Source organism: Bactrocera neohumeralis, unplaced genomic scaffold, assembly GCF_024586455.1.
Source record: "Bactrocera neohumeralis isolate Rockhampton unplaced genomic scaffold, APGP_CSIRO_Bneo_wtdbg2-racon-allhic-juicebox.fasta_v2 cluster09, whole genome shotgun sequence".
Classification (NCBI taxonomy): domain Eukaryota; kingdom Metazoa; phylum Arthropoda; class Insecta; order Diptera; family Tephritidae; genus Bactrocera; species Bactrocera neohumeralis.
The window spans coordinates 6,176,466-6,196,191 of NW_026089622.1; positions in this window are offsets into that span (position 1 = coordinate 6,176,466).

The following is a 19,726-nucleotide window of genomic DNA, read 5'->3' on the forward strand; positions in this document are numbered from 1 at the left end:
ATGAGGTGTGAGTTCCATGGAGGTGCGAAATATTTTGTGACATTTATTGACGAAAAGTCAAAGTGCTGTGAAATATTTTTCATAAAACAAAAATCACACGTACTGGATGTTTTTAATGAATATAAATGTAAAGTTGAGACATTCATGGGAAAGAAAATAAAAGCGTTGCAATCGGACAACGGGCATGAATATTGCAATAATGAATTTAATACATTTTTAAAAGAGTGCGAAATCAAACGTCGACTTACGGCACCGCATACTGCGTAGCAAAACGGTATGGCTGAACGAAAAAACAGAACTCTTGTTGTAGTGGCCAGGTGCATGATGAAACATGCGGGTGCACCACCATCATTCTGGGCTGAAACGGTTAATACGGCGTGTTATATCGAAATCGCTATTCGCGCGCTGAGCCATGTATATTTGTTGGCTACTCATGCGAGTAACGTACCGGTTGTATTCAAAAACTAAAAAGTGTATTATAATAAGTCGTGCTGTAAAGTTAATCAATAAATCTACTTTTGATGAAACTTTTGAAGAATTTAAGTACGAAGTACGAAAATGAAAAAGACCTAGAATATGAATATAAAATGGTCGTGATATTCGAAAATAATAATACTATTAGCGAGGTCGAATGTGGGAATGAAGACGCACCTAATTGTTAGGTAGGTGCAAGTAATAAATTACGTGGTAGGGGTCGATCAACACATGTACGCACGGGGCAAAGAGGGCGACCACGAGCATGAAATAACAAAAGTTGGTTAAAAACAACGAAGAAAACGATCTCGCAACATTTCGACATGAAGGATATCGGTTACGTTAATCGATGTTTGGGTAAAGATTTTTATCAGAATCTAGAGAAAGGTGAAATATTTGTATCGCAGAGGATTTAGCAGAGGATTTAGCGGTATCTACAAGACCAGATATAGCGTATGCCGTAAATTTTATGAGTCAATTTAACAGTAACTACACTGAAGAGCATTGGATGTCACCAAAAAGAATTTCACGTTACGTCGTATTCAGGTTTCGCATTTATATATGCTGGGTCGTACTGGGTCCAGTACTAAGTTAGAGTACATCGCCATAACTGAGGCAGCTAAGGAAGCCATTCATTTGAAAGGTGCTTTGGAAAAGGTGGTAATTGAGTGTGCCAGCATAAAGTTATTTAACGATAACCAGAGTGCACAAAAGTTAGCAATATCCTCGAACTTCCACCATCGGACGAAACATATTGATGTACGGCATCATTTTATCCGAGACTGCGTATGAGATAAGGCAATTACACTAAAGTATATGTCAATACAGAAAATGCTAGCGGACATATTAACCAAGGGTCTTACGGAACTGAAGCATAGTAATTGTTCATCAAGCTTGGACCTTATCGATTGCAATTAAGAAGAAGAAGAATAAGCTCACTAGGAGGTATTGTGGAGGCGAAGCAGTTCGTAGTAAATAGTATTAAATGAATATGTACTTTAAATAACAACTGTGTACTTCTTGCTACCCTGTATTCCTTTTCCTTATTTTCTTTTGTTATATCCTTTCATAAACTGTTAAGACATGTATATCCATAAGGAATAAATTCAGCCGTTATTTAACCATAAACCTTCTCGGACCATCAATTTTGAACAAATGGTTATGATTTAAAATATAATTTTTGTATTTATTAGTTGTATTAAATTTTAACATAAAGATATAAAAAAGGTATCCTATGTCCTTACCCTGCTCCTAAGCAACCTCCCCACCAATTTTCAGCCAAATCGTTTCAGTCGTTCTTGAGTTATAAATGGTGTAACAAACATGACTTTCTTTTATGTATATAGATGTGAGGTTTTCTTTATTGTTATACTCTCGCAACAATGTTGCTAACGAGAGTATTATAGTTTTGTTCACATAACGGTTGTTTGTTAAGTTCGAAGATGGGCAAAATCGGCCCACTGCCACGCCCACAAAATGGCGGAAACCGAAAACCTATAAAGTGTCATAACTAAGCCATAAATAAAGATATTAAAGTGAAATTTGGCACAAAGGATCACATTAGGGAGGGGCATATTTGGACGCAATTGTTTTGGAAAAGTGGGCGTGGCCCCGCCCCCTACTAAGTTTTTTGTACATATCTCGGAAACTACTATAGCTATGTCAACCAAAGTCTACAGAGTCGTTTCCTTCAGGCATTTCCATGTACAGTTCAAAAATGGAAGACATCGGATAATAACCACGCCCACCTCCCATACAAAGGTTATGTTCAAAATCACTAAAAGTGCGATAACCGACTAACAAAAAACGTCAGAAACACTAAATTTTACGGAAGAAGTGGCAGAAGGAAGCTGCACCCAGGATTTTTTTAAAAATTGAAAATGGGCGTGGCGCCGCCCACTTATGGACCAAGAACCATATCTCAGGAGCTACTAGACCGATTTCAATGAAATTCGGTATATAATATTTTCTTAACACCCTGATGACATGTACGAAATATGGGTGAAATCGGTTTGCAACCACGCCTTCTTCCAATATAAAGCTATTTTGAATTCCATCTGATGCCTTCTCTGTATAATACGAGTATAAACATTAGGAACCAATGATGATAGCGGAATAAAACTTTACAAAAATACGGTATTTGAAAAATATATAAATGACGTATTATGAAATCTCGATTATCACTTTACCATGCGAGAGTATAAAATGTTCGGTGACACCCGAACTTAGCCCTTCCTTACTTGTTTTTATTATTATTTTTTGCTTTGTTTTTTTTTTTTTAAGAAATGAAACCTTCAAATAATTCCTACAAACATGAACTTTTAATAAATGCTAATGATATGAAATATAACTTTTGTATTTATGAATTGTGCTGATTTTAAAATAAAGAGATAAAAGCATCCTATGTCCTTACCCTGGTTCTAAATTGACTCTCCACCAATTTTCAGCCAAATCAGCTCAGCAGTTCTTGAGTTATAAATGGTGTCACTAACACGATTTTCTTTTATATATGTATGTAGAGATGTGAGGTTTTTTATTGTTATTTTTTTTAAGAAATGTAATTTTTGTATTTATGAATTGTATTATATTTTTAGATAAAGAGATAAAAAGTATCCTATGACCTTACCTTGGTCCTAAGCAACCTCCGCAACAATTTTCAGGCAAATCCGTTAGCCATTCTTGAGTAATAAATGGTGAAACTAACACGATTATATATATTTTATATATTTCATTTATTCAAAAAAAAAATAATAATAATAATAACAATAAAGAACACCTCTATATATCGTCACCTAAAATGCAAAATAATGTATCATCAAAAAATTTAAAATTGAGTTTTTTATTTTTTACTATCACAAAATTTAAGCTTCTGCGATCAGAAATTCAAAATAACGTACAATTAATTGTTTTATTTCGTTAAACAAAATAACGTATCATCACTCATGTAAAAATGACAGAGATTTTGTTTTTTATAACGAAGTTAGCCTTGATTTATTGTGTATGTTTACTTTAGAAAAGAAGAACTTCTGTGTTCGAACTATAAATTAGTAAAACGCTTAATAGCCAATGCAAATTTGCCCAGGCGTTTTATTTCCATTCCCGTCAGCTTGATGAGATGTCTGAAGGTATGCGCTCGCAAGTTCTTTAGTCTTGGCCTCCCAAATGCGAAATAGTCAAGAAGGAAGTGCTAAGTTGTTTACACCTCGTCTCCTTCCATACAGTTCCTGCAAAAGGCGTCTGGTAGGATTTCTAGCGTTACTGCGTGGGCGCCAATAGGTCAATTGACCGTTAAAAGCCTCAAAACTAGGGATAGGCTAACCTTACTGAGAACAATGAGGTTACTAGATCTCTTCCGATTGATCTTGGGCCAAAAGGCTTTTGGGACAGCGCATGTGCCAATGGTGGCCTAGCGCTGAACAAGCTTTGCCTAGGCCCAGCTGTTCAGTAGTAAAACACAAGAGGATATAGCAGCACCCACCCTCTCCCATTCTACAGATAGCAGTTCCAGGGTGCCCTTCCTTGCTAGCTCATCAGTTTTACAAATGCCTGCGATTCCGCTGTTGCCAGGCACCCATACCAGTCTTATCACAAAGACACTCGATTCTATTGATAGCGACGTTAGGCATTCTTCAACCAGCCCTGAATGTATTTTTAATGAGTTCAAGGCTTGCATCGCCGATCTGCTATCTCTTTCTCTGAAGGAGGCTGCACTCCAGAGCAGTAAATCTACTGCTACCTTAATGGTTGAAACCCTGGAAGTCTGAAGGTTTTGACGCATCCGTGAAGAAGCTCACGGCCTCTGCAAAGGCTTCTTCCCACCCACAAATCCCTTGGCGGTATAGGGGTGGAGAAGAAACCGCCATAGTTCGCTTTAGCGACTACATGATCCAAGAGATACGGTATGAAGTGAGAATGATCTAATCTAATATTTTGCAACCGCAAAGTTTGAGGATAACCAAGAAGAAATGGCAACATCTGCTAGATAATAAATAAAAATTATCCTACTTTTTCTGGCTTGAAATAACTTAATTTTTTCTAGTCTTGAAACAGTTTTTATTATAAAAAAGAAAAAAATATTAAAAATGGGTTGTCAAAAAAATCTTGCGGCATTTTTATTGAATTTTTTTTTATTGAAATTGAAATGAATTTTTTATGACTCATGCCCAGCTCTTGACCGATGCTACGGCTGCTACTATGCCGGTATCTTTCGACCAATTCAGCAATTTTATCGCAAACTGTATCGGGTCCATAAACTGCACAAATTTTATTGGCGGCTTGAGATGCATTTTTGCCTTTATCGTAGTAATACTGTAAAATATGCCGTATTTTCTCTTTATTTTGCTCCATATTTGCGACGCTATAACTCACGAACGACTTAGAAGAAAATCAATCAAATACGTATTAGCGCGTGAAATGAGCTTTCCACAAAGATATAGCATGACCCGATGCGACGAATAAAAATAGAACTACGCGCTCTCAGTGACAACCTTGACAACCTATTATTATAATTTCTTATTTTTATACAAATTAAAATTGATCATATGTTATTTTGTTTCAGAAATGAGAATTTAGAACAACGTAAGACAATTACTATGAAATTTTCTAACTGCCAGCAGCTGTACACTCTTATAAAAGATGGTACCTTCTCTATTTAGTTCTGCAGCTCGAACTATTTTCTCCAGAAGCAGGTTGAAGCAGAAAAAGAAGTGAGCTGCTTGAGCCATGTGTTAAAGAATCGTTTCTGGCCATTCCCAAGTGAATGGCGATCAGAGAACTTTCCTCACTTGCGTGAACTTCTACACATGACTCCATCCTCCCTGGGATAAAGATTTCATTTCTTAAAAAAAAAAAACAAAAAATAATAATAAACAAGTAAGGAAGGGCTAAGTTCGGGTGTCACCGAACATTTTATACTCTCGCATGATAAAGTGATAATCGAGATTTCATTATACGTCATTTACATATTTTTCAAATACCGTATTTTTGTAAAGTTTTATTCCGCTGTCATCATTGGTTCCTAATGTACTATATATTATACAGAGAAGGCATCAGATGGAACTCAAAATAGCGTTATATTGGAAGAAGGCGTGGTTGTGAACCGATTTCACCCCTATTTCGTACACGTCATCAAGGTGTTAAGAAAACATAATATACCGAATTTCATTGAAATCGGTATAGTAGTTCCTGAGATATGGTTTTTGGTCCATAAGTGGGCGACGCCACGCCCATTTTCAATTTTTAAAAAAAGCTTGGGTGCAGCTTCTTTCTGCCATTTTTTCCGTAAAATTTAGTGTTTCTGACGTTTTTTGTTAGTCGGTTAACGCACTTTTAGTGATTTTCAACATAACCTTTGTATGGGAAGTGGGCGTGGTTATTATCCGATTTCTTCCATTTTTGAACTGTTTATGGAAATGCCTGAAGGAAACGAATCTATAGAGTTTGGTTGACATAGCTATAGTAGTTTCTGAGATATATACAAAAAACTTAGTAGGGGGCGGGGCCACGCCCACTTTTCCAAAAAAAATTACGTCCACATATGCCCCTCCTTAATGCGATCCTTTGTGCCAAATTTCACTTTAATATCTTTATTTATGGCTTAGTTATGACACTTTATAGGTTTTCGGTTTTCGCCATTTTGTGGGCGTGGCAGTTGGCCGATTTTGCCCATCTTCGAACTTAACCTTCTTATGGAGCCAACAAATACGTGTACCAAGTTTCAGCATGATATCTCAATTTTTACTCAAGTTACAGCTTGCACGGACGGACGGACGGACGGACAGACGGACGGACAGACGGACGGACAGACAGACATCCGGATTTCAACTCTACTCGTCACCCTGATCACTTTGGTATATATAACCCCATATCTGACTCTTTTAGTTTTAGGACTTACAAACAACCGTTATGTGAACAAAACTATAATACTCTCCTTAGCAACTTGTTGCGAGAGTATAACAATAAAGAAAACCTCACATCTATATATGTACATATATAAAAGCAAGTCGTGTTAGTTACACTATTCTTCAAAAGAAAACATCAAAAAACATAAGAAGGTTAAGTTAAGATGGGCAAAATCGGCCAACTGCCACGCCCACAAAATGGCGGAAACCGAAAACCTATAAAGTGTCATAACTAAACCATAAATAAAGATATTTAAGTGAAACTCGGCACAAAGGATCGCATTAGGGAGGGGCATATTTGGACGTAATTTTTTTGGAAAAGTGGGCGTGGCCCCGCCCCCTACTAAGTTTTTTGTACGTATCTCGGAAACTACTATAGCTATGTCAACCAAACTCTACAGAGTCGTTTTCTTCAGGCATTCCCATATACAGTTCAAAAATGGAAGAAATCGGATAATGACCACGCCCACCTCCCATACAAAGGTTATGTTGAAAATCACTAAAAGTGCGTTAACGGACTAACAAAAAACGTCAGAAACACAAAATTTTACGAAAGAAATTGCAGAAGGAAGCTGCACCCAGGCTTTTTTTAAAAATTGAAAAGGGCCTTACCTCGCCCACTTATGGACCAAAAACCATATCTTTAGGAACTACTATACCGATTTCAATGAAATTCGGTATATAATATTTTCTTAACACCCTGATGACATGTGCGAAATATGGGTGAAATCGGTTGACAACCACGCCTTCTTCCAATATAAAGCTATTTTGAATTCCATCTGATGCCTTCTCTGTATAATACGAGTATAAACATTAGGAACGAATGATGATAGCGGAATAAAACTTTACACAAATACGGTATTTGAAAAATATGTAAATGACGGATAATGAAATCTCGATTATCATTTTATCGTGCGAGAGTATAAAATGTTCGGTGACACCCGAACTTAGCCCTTCCTTACTTGTTATTATTGTTATTGTTTGTTTTTTTTTTTTAAGAAATTAAATTTTCAAATGATTGCTACAAACATAAGTTTTTAAGAAATGCTTATGATTTGAAGTATAATTTTGGTAGTTCTTAGTTGTACAGTTTATTTCAGACTGAAGGCTAAATTCGAATGTACATATATTATATATAAGAGAAACTTGTTGCTCGCAGGCAACGGGATTTTACAGTTACGCATATTGCGTTGTATATACATACTTACATAAATGTCTTGAGTATTTCTAACACTCCTTCTCAACGCAATATGTCATTAAACAATTAAAAGTTAACATTTTAATTTTAATAATATATATACCCATCATTTAATACATTTCTTATGCTTAATTTTACAAAAATTCTTGGTCAAGACATCAGATATCATATTTTCAGTTGATACATACTTTATTTCAATTACATTGTCCTTGACCATTTGCCTGACATGATGATACTTAATATCTATATGCTTACTGCGCGCATGGTATTTTGAATCTTTTGCTAAATATTGCGCACTTTGGTTGTCGCTAAATATTTTTGTTGCATGACCATCACTCAAACCCATCTCGTTCATGAGTTTGCGGATATATGCTGCTTCTTTGGCAGCCGTTGACTAAGCTATGTACTCCGCTGCAGTGCTGCTTAAGGCCACGACGCCCTGTTTCTTCGATTCCCATTAGATCGCTGCTCCTGTTGCAAGAAACGCCCAGTCGCTATACGATTTTCGATCTATGCAATCTCCAGCCCAATCAGCATCAACATAACATTCGATGGGTTTTCCAGTTCGTTGGTAGTGGAGACTCAGATCAGCAGTGCCCTTAAGGTATCGCAAAACTTGCTTGGCACACACTTCATGTTCCTTATGAGGATTTCCATTTCATTGTGAAAGCTTTGTAACAGAGTGTAAAATATCTGGCCGGGTTGTTATGGTTAGATACATCAGCGAACCTATCAGGGATTGATAGCTTAACTGGTTCGCTCGCGGACACTCATCATTGTCACCCTTATCCTGGAATCCTACGCTCAACGGAATGACATTCGGCTTGCAGTTACTCAGACCATACTCGTGTAGTAGATTCCCAATATATTGTTTGTGACCAACAGAAACGTTGCCAGTCACTCCTTCTCTTTCTATTTCCATACCAAGGAAATGCTTCAGCTGACCGCCATCGACTACATCATATTCGTTTGGTACTGATGCCTTCATTTTGTTGAGTGCTTTCATAGATGTGCTGGCAACAATCAAGTCGTCAACATAGACAATGACCATGCTGAAATCCGTGTTACTACGGAGTGTGTACAGACACGGTTCACTAGCACATGAAACGAGTCCAATATTCAGGAGCACCTCATTCAGTTTTGTGTTCCATTCACGACCACTTTGCTTTAGGCCGTATAAAGATTTCTGAAGCTTGAGCACACTCCCAGGATTTTCTTGGTCTTCAAATCCCTCTGGTTGTCTCATGTACACCACATCTCGCAGTTCACTGTTGAGATAAGCAGATGACACATCTATTTGGTGCATATACATATGTACCTTTCTCAACCTCACCAAATCTCTGGCCACAGCCTTTGGCCACTAGACGAGACTAAAAACGAGCGATGTTGCCATGCTTGTCACGCTTTACTGTAAACACCCATTTACAACCGATCGCCTTTTCGCCCTTCGGAAGATCCACTAATGACCACGTTTTATTGGCCTTTAGACTGTCCATCTCCGTCTGCATCGATGCCTTCCACTGACTGGCACGATCAGAACTTAAGGCCGAAGTTACTGTTTCTGGTACTGCCACATCATCTGTTTTCATAACATTCAAAACGTTATACTGTTTGCTTGGACGCCCTGGATTTCCTGTACGGATCAGTTTTGGTCGCCCAAGACCCCTCTTGATGTTTGACTCATCTTCATTGTCTTCTTAAAACAAAACTCCATCAGACGCATTACAGTCGGCTTCAGCGTTTTCCCTATTTTCGTTTTTTGTAACACATGCCGACTCTGACTCCAGATTGACCAGCGGCACCTCACACATAGTCGCCGATTCATAACGCTTTGCACTGTCATCTGCAAAGAATCTTTCAAGAAAAATTACGTCACGTGCTACTGTGACCTTTCCTGTATTCGGATCGCATAAACGGTATGCCTTTGCTGACTGTGAGTAGCCAACCATCACGCGCCTCGCGTTCTCTGTTGGCTTTTAGCCAGACCACGACTCGAATGGTTTCATGTCCTTTAAAGTAGATGTTTCCGAACGGTTCCTTAGGTATGCAGCCGTGTTAATAGCTTCTGCCCAGAAGCCCTTATCCAGACCAGCATGTAGAATCATACTGCGCGCCATCTCAACCAATGTTCTGTTCGCGCGCTCAGCTACACCCTTTTGTTGAGGTGTGTGCGGTACAGTACCTGGTACCTGTCTTTTAATACCATTGCTTGCATCAGGAGTTGGTGAAACGCGCCACTCAAATACTCCAGACCGTTGTCGCTTCTCAGCGAGTGCCTTGAACACTTTAAATTTTTTGCAATACTTCGTCGCGAGATTTCAAGAAACTTACATGCCTGTATCGCGATTTATCATCAATAAATGTTACAAAATACCGTGCTCCTCTTTGTGAGGTCCACAAATGTCTGTATGCACCAGGGGGGTTACTGCGTAATGCGATACAAATATGAAAATGCTCGCATCTTCAATTTTGGTACTCTGTAATTTGACAATCGCAGTAAATTTTGAAATTTTCGAATTTAGTTTTTCCCTTTCGCATTGGTGGTACTCTGCTTTGCTAAAGCAATTGTCAAACATGCGTTATATTCGTAATTTTTGTGCTACAAGTATAAAGAAGTCGCATTGCTTGAAAATGTAACTTTCAAATATAAATTAGTTGTTTTAATTGCTACTAAAACATATAACGCCGTGCATATAAACTACTTATTTTTCACAAATTTACAGGGAAGAACCGAAAATAAAACAACAAACTCAACCAAAGCAATTTGAAATTCTCGTGGATTTCATGAAGGCGCATCCCGATTTATCGAAATTGTCACTAAAAACACCAGACGCCAAAAGTACCTCCAATAATTTATGGAAAAATTTAGTTTCCCATTTAAACGCAGCTGGGCCACCATTGCGCGACATTGCGGGGTGGAAAAAGGTAATTCCAATAATTGCACAGATAGATTATAAATGTGATTAAATGTAATCAATTAAAGGTGATGTCGGAGGTGATTAAATGTAATCAATTAAAGGTGATGTCGGAGGTAAATCCCGACCCTACCGAACCAAATACACAAAACAGTGAACTACCACAATGTTCCAAAGTGGCATGCACGCCTCACAAAAAACAGCAGACTCCTCTTAATACACAAGAAAATGAACTAGCACAATGTTCAAATGTGACGTACCCACCGCGCAAAAAGCAGCAGACTCTGCTTGAACAACAAGTCGAAAACCAAATTATATTCCACAATAACTCGACTAAAGTGTTAAGCGATATAAATTTTAATATAAAAAACATTTTTAAAACATCGAAAAAAATAAATAAATTAGAAAAACGGAGACTAACCTTTGAAAACGAAAAATGTCTATATAAATAAAAAATTGATGAACAAAAATTGAGAAACTGGAAAAGGTAAGTTAAATAACTATATAACTGCGAGAAGTAGAATTAGAAACTACAAATTTAATCTGTAATTATTTAAATTTAATTTTCCTTATTACAATGAAATAAAAGACTGGATTTATTAATTTGCAAACAGTTCGTTTTAATTAAGTTGAGTTACGAGCATTTATCATATTTGTTTAAATATCGTCCCTAATGTTTCTAGCAATAGTAATAAAATTACCACTATTAGGTAAATCTAAATTAGTGGTGGAAAATTCTTCTGGCTCAAGTGCAATATTAATTGGTACTTCTACCTTGTACAAAATGCATATATTGTGTAGAGCGCAGCATACGTTCAAAATTTTAACGACTTTTTCAGGCGCGTAATGTAGCTCTCTTGGAGATAACATGCATCGAAATCTCCCTTTCAATACACCAAACACGCGCTCAATTAGTGATCAGCCTTTTGTAAACTGTTGCTTGAAATAGAGTTCATCACAACGTTCTGGCGCATTCCGATATGGTGTTAGCAGCCAAGGTTCAAGAGGATATCCAGAGTCTCCTATAATATTAATAACAAAATCAGGGATGTTGATAATTTCTTTTAAAACATCAATATAATGTAATAATATATAACAATTTTATCTTACGGCGATTTAGCCGCCATATGTTATTATTAGAGTTACTATATATACTCACCAAGAATTCGTTCGCTTCTATTTCCATTTTCGTAGTTCGTCCTCCAACTTTCACGTTCTCCTGAGAGGTTCCATGCGTGGAGTCATGCAACGCGCCTCCAAATCTACCATTTACTGCCCTTATCTGCATTTTGTGATCACATATCTAAAAAAAGTTTTAGGTGATTGCACTGGAATCAATAATGTACGTGTATAGTATTGTATTTATGAATGTTCTTACCACCATTGCAATTATGCTGTGTTTTAGTTTACGTTTAAAGAATAAGTGTTCATTCCGTGATGGTCGTATCAACTGGATGTGCGTCCCATCAATCACTCCAATTACGCCTGGAATTCCGGACGTAAAGTAAAAGGTTCTATTTCCTTCAATTTTTTCCTCAATGGTCAAGGGAAACACGATATGCATTGGGCACAGAGTTTTCTCGATGGCATCGCACACTTCCAAGATGTCGGGAAACCGATTGTTGGGCTAGCCTTGAATGCCTATCTTGGCCGACCGAGTGTTGATACCCGCCCTGTGCGAGGAACTTCAAGGTTGTTGACAGTTTTACAATTTCTGGAATTGATGTGGTCCTTTGAGCGACTTTTAATTTGGGTCTTATGTTGTCCAAAACATATAAAAATGCGTGCTCATTGAGGCGGAAATTTTGCATGAAGCTAAAAACACAAAATGTGTAGATGTTAAGTACATTTTAAAACCGCAATTTTTTACTAACCTTTTATCGCTTAGAGACATAATGTCCGAATTATCTCGAATAATTATTCTATCAATTCTTTCCTGAGAATAATAATGATTCCACAATGCCACAGAATTCATTTTTAAATTATTCAACACAGTTTTAACAAACAAATTATTATTATTTTCTTTATTTTGCTCGTTTACACTTTGAAATTTTTGGAAGTAATGCCAACTATTACATAAAAAGAAAAAAAAGCAAAGGTGAACAACATTGTTAGTGATGCGTAAGCAATACAGAGTATCAATTGCCTATCGCATCGCATTGGGCTTTCGAATCGCAGTGTCTTTCGCATCGCTTTACAGAGTCCAATACGTCTTTCGAGCGATTTTCAGTTTTCTTTGGAAATTGTTTTACGCATATTTTACTCTTTGCACAGGTTTCACATATATGATTATTTAAACCACTGCAAACTTTTGATGTTTCTAAACCATGCACCAGTTTCTTACTAATCATTTTGTTTAGACTACCAAAGTTCAAATGTCCTAACCTATTATGCCATTTCATTATATCAGTGAAATCTGACTGTGCACCAAAACACTTATTGTCGTTTGTCTCTAATAAAAACAAATCTTGCCGCTCTTTAGCCATTAAAATCACTTCACCGTCTTGATTTTGAATGCTCACACTTTCATGTTCAGACTTGACACTGAACCCCTTCTGTATTATTTTTGCTACAGATATGAAATTGCATTGAAGGTTCTGCACATATAATAGGTTTACCAAATCAACTGTACTTTCACCCCAGTTCAACCGCACTGTACCGCAACCACTTGCTACAATATAATTGTTTCCAGCTAACACTATTTTCTCAGTATGCCGATCGAAATTTTATGAAACTTGATTTATCACAACACAAATGTGCCATTGCACCACTGTCCAAGCACCAAACGTTTTTCGCAAAGCTACCTTTAGAACACGCAAACACGTACGACTTTTTTCGAGCTTTGTCGTCACCCTCATTTTCGTTGTCTTTGAAGTGCGGAACACATAGAGCGCGACAGACTGCAGCAGCACGAAAGTGAACTGAAAACGTCATTGTGCGTCTTACTACATGTACATTTGTGAAAAGCAACAACAAAACAATGGCCGGCATGTACACAAAACAACGCAGTTGTCCATTTTGCATGTACACAATTTCGTTGTGGCCATACTAATTCCTTTCACTTCAATGAAATTTTAATATTTTGTTAAAAGTGAAATTTTTTATGCAAAAAATAAGTAAATAGGTAAATATTTTTGCTTTAAATTATCAATTGCTATTACAAATGATATAATCTATATATATAAAATTAAGTGGCAAAACTTCCTGTTCGCATACTCCTCCTAGACGGCTTGCCCGATTTCAATGAAATTTTCAGGGGTGATTGGGGTCTGTTTGGAGGGTGCACATAAGAAATTTACATAAATTTGTGTGTGTATCATTGCACGTTTTGCAAAAAAAAAAAACAAAAAAAGAAACAACTGCCGGATGTTTACAATTAATAAAAAACATTGACATCGTATGTTGATCGTTTTTGCCTGTCATTCGTTCTTTCTATGGATGACTGTCAAGCTAACAAGAAATACAGAACGTAAGTGTTCCGAATGCACTGAGTGTATCAAAAAAAATGTTTCAATATTGTGTGTATTTTTCTCAGATTTCACAACACAAAGCAAGTGAGTATTGTTGTTGTTTCATATGTGATGCCATGCGGTTCGATTGTCGCTTGAAAATGCGCGGTGTGTTAAAAAAAATGTTTCAACATTGTGTGCTTTTTCCAGATTTAATTCCATCGATTTGCTACATTTATTCGAACCGATTTTGTGTTTTTCTGCTGACCGTGCAACACACACAAAGCAAGTGAGTATTGTTATTGTTTCGTAAGTGCTTCCATGCGGTTCGTAAATACACTGTTGGTGGGTCTTATTGCATATGCGTGTGTGGGTAAAATACATAGTTTAAGATGTAGTTTTAGGTTAATTTTCCATTTTTATTTATATACTTCAAATATGCATATTTTTATTTATGTATTTCAAATATGCATACTCTAGCACAACCACCGGGGACAACACTAACTACTTAGCGTGTTGACGGTTATCCAAATGTCCGTAAAACCGATGCCATAAGACGCATTTACATCATCCATCCGAACAACGCCGCGGACCAAGATCATTTGACGATTTGAAAACTGTTGACGGTCAGTTGTGTGGGACGTATCGTGAAGCATGTCAGCGATTGCATTTGTTAAAAGATGATATGCATTGGGACACCGCACTTCATGACGCCACTATTCGCCATAATACTACTACTATTCGCCATAATAATATCTACATGCCTTCCGTCAAATCCGCAATAACTGTGGAATAAGTACAAAGACTGCATGACCGAGGACTTATTAATTTTGGCGCATAATCGAGCATCGGACGCAGACTTGCTATATACATTACAAATGTATAATTCTGCTTTGACATGCCGTTTGAATTTAAGCGCTTGCAGTTCCCAGTACGTATTGCCTTTGCGATGACCATCAACAAATCACAAGGGCAAACGTTTCAAGTGTGCGGCGTCAATTTGGAAGAACCGTGCTTCTCCCACGGCCAATTGTTCGTCGCATGCTCGAGAGTGGGAACACCAAGGTACTTATTCATTTACGGGCCAAGAGGAAAAACCAAAAATGTTGTATACCAATATGTTTTATAAATGTTTTATAAATAAGTAACAGCTTTACAACAATAAATAAAACACAAAGTAAAAACCCTTAAGAGTTTTAATCGATTTAGGTGTAGCGAAACGCACAGGGTAACAGCTAGTAGAGCTATAATAGAGCTATTTGATTCTTTTATTTGTAAAACAACGTCAAGTTTGTTAGAGCTGTGAATAATTTTACATTTTACATATTAGTGGCATCACCACTCTACCTCATCTCTCTATCTTCCATTCTACTGTCAACTCTACTGTCGTCCTACTGTCGTTGGCAAATATAGGAGGATATTGAAGTTAGCGAGAACGACAACTGTCGGCCTGCAGTCGTGTAGTCGTGCAGCTGTCAAAAAATAGTGTCCATAAGAACGTGTGTATTTTAATATTTGACAGATGTAGTTTGCAGTCTGTGCTCAGCGCTTGACGCTATCGTTTTTTTCGCTAACTTTTGTTTGGCAATATTTTGAAATGTGTCCACGGTGACCACACGACCAGCAACTTACATTTTTTCGTTTTTGTTGTCCATCTTTTACGTTCTGTTCATTTTTTGCTCTTCCTGTTGTTTTCTTTGCTCTTTACGCCTTTCAGTGTCTTCGAGCAATTTTTAACTTAACGCCGGCAAAGAATCACACGATTCCATTGCTACCACGAAATTATCAAAGGCGTCGGTCAAGCTTGACAACAACTGTATACACAAACACTCTTCGGGCAGTGAAAAACCAATCTCACACAGTTTTTCAATCAAATCTGTAAATTTCTCTTCTTTATATGCAATAATTGTCTTAACAATGTAACACGGCGGGCAGGTTCCTTACTCATATGTTTTTCTTTTAACCTTTCCCACGCACTAGCTGACGTATGGCAATTTTTTACATTATTTATTTACGTTTTCATCTTTTGCATCAAACGCAGTATCTTCTTCGATTTTAACGATACGACCGCAAACTACGCCCCATAACTCTGCATGTATGAGCACACTTTTCATCTGTACGATCCACGCGCTGTAATTGGTGTCGTCCAGTTTCTCAATGGAGTGCATAACGAAACTCATATTGCCTTCTAACGCTCACTTCTAACTATCACTTAGTCACTTTAAGTTATTAGTTTTTTATTCTTTTTGAATTTAACACACGTATTTATATTAATCAGTTTGATATCCGTTGTAAATAATTTTTTGAGAGCACTGCTTTTTTATACTTGACGATTTCAATTTGCAATAGATAGTTAAAAATAACGTAAACTTAGCAAGTTAAAGTTCATAGGTATACATATAATACCTTAGTTGTACAATAATCAAAATTTGCCACACGATTTTTTTTTTGTTTGAGACTAGCCTGGGCCCATAACCTCTTAGTTGTACAGTTAATTTCAGACTGAAGGCTAAATTCGAATGTACACATACTTATATACATATAAGAGAAACTTGTTGCTCGCATGCAACGAGATTTTACAGCTACGAATACTGTGTTGTATATACATAATGTCTTGAGTATTTCTAACAGTAGTTATAAGTTGTACTGAATTTTAAGATAATTTTTTATCCCAAAAGTATATTGTTTAATCCAAACAAATACTCATCTGCATTACTCCCACAAATTACATAAAGTAATGGAGGCGTAATGCAGAGGAATACAAACCGCCCCAACTTCACACACAAGAACAGAAGGAGAAACGAAGAAAACATTTTCCCGCGCCTTTTACGAAAAAGGCATTATTATCCCGCCAACACAGGAGTGAATATCGAAAGCAAAAGTGCTTATCATATTAATAATTACTTTTCTCAAATATAACAAGTATCACGGAGAACAAAACGATTAAAACAAACACAAGCGAACACGAAGTGAGACGTCTCTACACAAGTGAACAAAAAAGGCGAAAGTGCACCATCCCGCGATAAAGTGAAACATTTGTATATCTTTTTCAACTTTATGACAAGTGAACATAAGTGGAACATTCAATAAAAGGTGACCAAACACCGAAGAGGAAAAAGCACTTCGATCAAACACATCAACACAGGAGATAAAGGAATCATAATCCACAACAGGTTGTAATAATTAAATAAACTTACATAAAGAATTACATACACATTATATCTCTACAAAATAAACCAATTAACCCGTATTGGTTACACACACACCCATATATTTATATATACACAAAATTATAATGGGTGATTTTTTAAGAGCTTGATAACTTTTTTTTAAAAAAAACGCATAAAATTTGCAAAATCTCATCGGTTCTTTATTTGAAACGTTAGATTGGTTCATGACATTTACTTTTTGAAGATAATTTCAATTAAATGTTGACCGCGGCTGCGTCTTAGGTGGTCCATTCGGAAAGTCCAATTTTGGGCAACTTTTTCGAACATTTCGGCCGGAATAGCCCGAATTTCTTCGGAAATGTTGTCTTCCAAAGCTGGAATAGTTGCTGGCTTATTTCTGTAGACTTTAGACTTGACGTAGCCCCACAAAAAATAGTCTAAAGGCGTTAAATCGCATGATCTTGGTGGCCAACTGCCCATGCATCCCGAAAAATGCACTGTTTGGTGTGGTTTGTACGCTGGTGGAATCATTGGACCGTATTTTTCAAAGATGCTGTTGGACGCAACGTTACGGTGAATGGCGATCGCTATCGTTCGATGCTAACAAACTTTTTGTTGCCAAAAATGGAAGAACTGAACTTGGTTGACATGTGGTTTCAACAAGATGGCGCTACATGCCACACAGCTCGCGATTCTATGGCCATTTTGAGGGAAAACTTCGGAGAACAATTCATCTCAAGAAATGGACCCGTAAGTTGGCCACCAAGATCATGCGATTTAACGCCTTTAGACTATTTTTTGTGGGGCTACGTCAAGTCTAAAGTCTACAGAAATAAGCCAGCAACTATTCCAGCTTTGGAAGACAACATTTCCGAAGAAATTCGGGATATTCCGGCCGAAATGCTCGAAAAAGTTGCCCAAAATTGGACTTTCCGAATGGACCACCTAAGACGCAGCCGCGGTCAACATTTAAATGAAATTATCTTCAAAAAGTAAATGTCATGAACCAATCTAACGTTTCAAATAAAGAACCGATGAGATTTTGCAAATTTTATGCGTTTTTTTTTTTAAAAAAGTTATCAAGCTCTTAAAAAATCACCCGATATTTGTATACACCCAAATTGAATATTAAACCAGAGTTTTGTAACGTTTAAACTGAAATTAATTATCTTTTAATTATTCGCAATCGGCCTCATACGTCGACATACCCCGACATTTTGGTCCTATCGAGCCGCGATAATTCAAAGAAAAAGTCTTCGTGGGAATTTTAACAACAACATCGTCGTTGGAATTCCTCAACCCAACCTGAAGGTATTAAAAGAGTGCACCCAACAAACAAAAACCCTGTACGCTGAAGCAATAAACACCCAACAAGTAATTAAAAACAAAAACGAAATTAAGAAAGCGGAAATACTGTAAGTGCGACCCATATTTTTTCTATATAAAAATACAAAGTGCAAATCATATTTGTTAAAAAATAATACCCAATTGCCAAATTGTGTCCTTAAGCAGACTTAAGCACAATTTATTTGTTTTATTGGGTTGACAAAAATTTGATTTGCACTATTTAATTATATTTACATACATACCCAAGAGAAGAAGTGCAATAATAAAATATATGCATATATTTTGCCATCGGCTATTGCATTCTTCTCGTTAAACTGAAATTATATTATAAATAAATATACACCCGCAATTACATATCTACATACGAATAGCGCACCCATTCGCTTATGTTAGTTGGTGACGAAAATTGCTAACGAATAGCACGCCAAAAGACAAATACCCAGTAGGAAATATTTATCGATTTTTTTGCTACGATTCATCGGAAATTTAATAATTTCATAAATATTAACCATCGGACACCATCGAGATAAAAACAATAAAATTAATTTAAAATTTTTAAACTAAATAAATCACTATACTCGTCGTTCGAGACGTTCGCGGATACGGTCAACAGTAAAGTGTGCTCTTCAATTTCTTGTAATATACATGAAATCCCGGCTGGGGAAATTCGCAAGCAGATTCACCGGAGGACCTTAACATCGTTGGCACCACGCGGTATATCGGTTTACTCGAAATTTCTACAAAAATAGTTGAAAACATAAGTGATTTATCATATAACTTTTGAAAATTTAAAACAATAACAAACAAGAAAAAACGTTAACTTCGGTTGCACCGAAGCTAAATACCCTTCACAGGTGCATTTCTGTTAGTAACTATGTGTTCAGTTTGTATGGAAGCTATATGCTATAGTAATCCGTTCTAAACAAGTTTTTTAGAGATTGCATTGTTGCCTTAGAAAATAACATATATGTATCAAGTTTCGTGAATATATCTTGTCAAATGTGAAAGTTGTCCATACAAGAACTTGATTCCGATCGTTCAGTTTGTATGGCAGCTATATGCTATAGTTAACCGATCTGAACAATTTCTTCGCAGATTACATTGTTGCCTTAGAAAATAATCTGTACCAAATTTCGTGAATATATCTTGACAAATGTGAAAGTTTTCCCTACAAGAACTTGATTCCGATCGTTCAGTTTGTATGGCAGCTATATGTTATTGTGGCCCGATATCGGCCGTTCCGACAAATGAGCAGCTTCTTGAAGAGAAAATG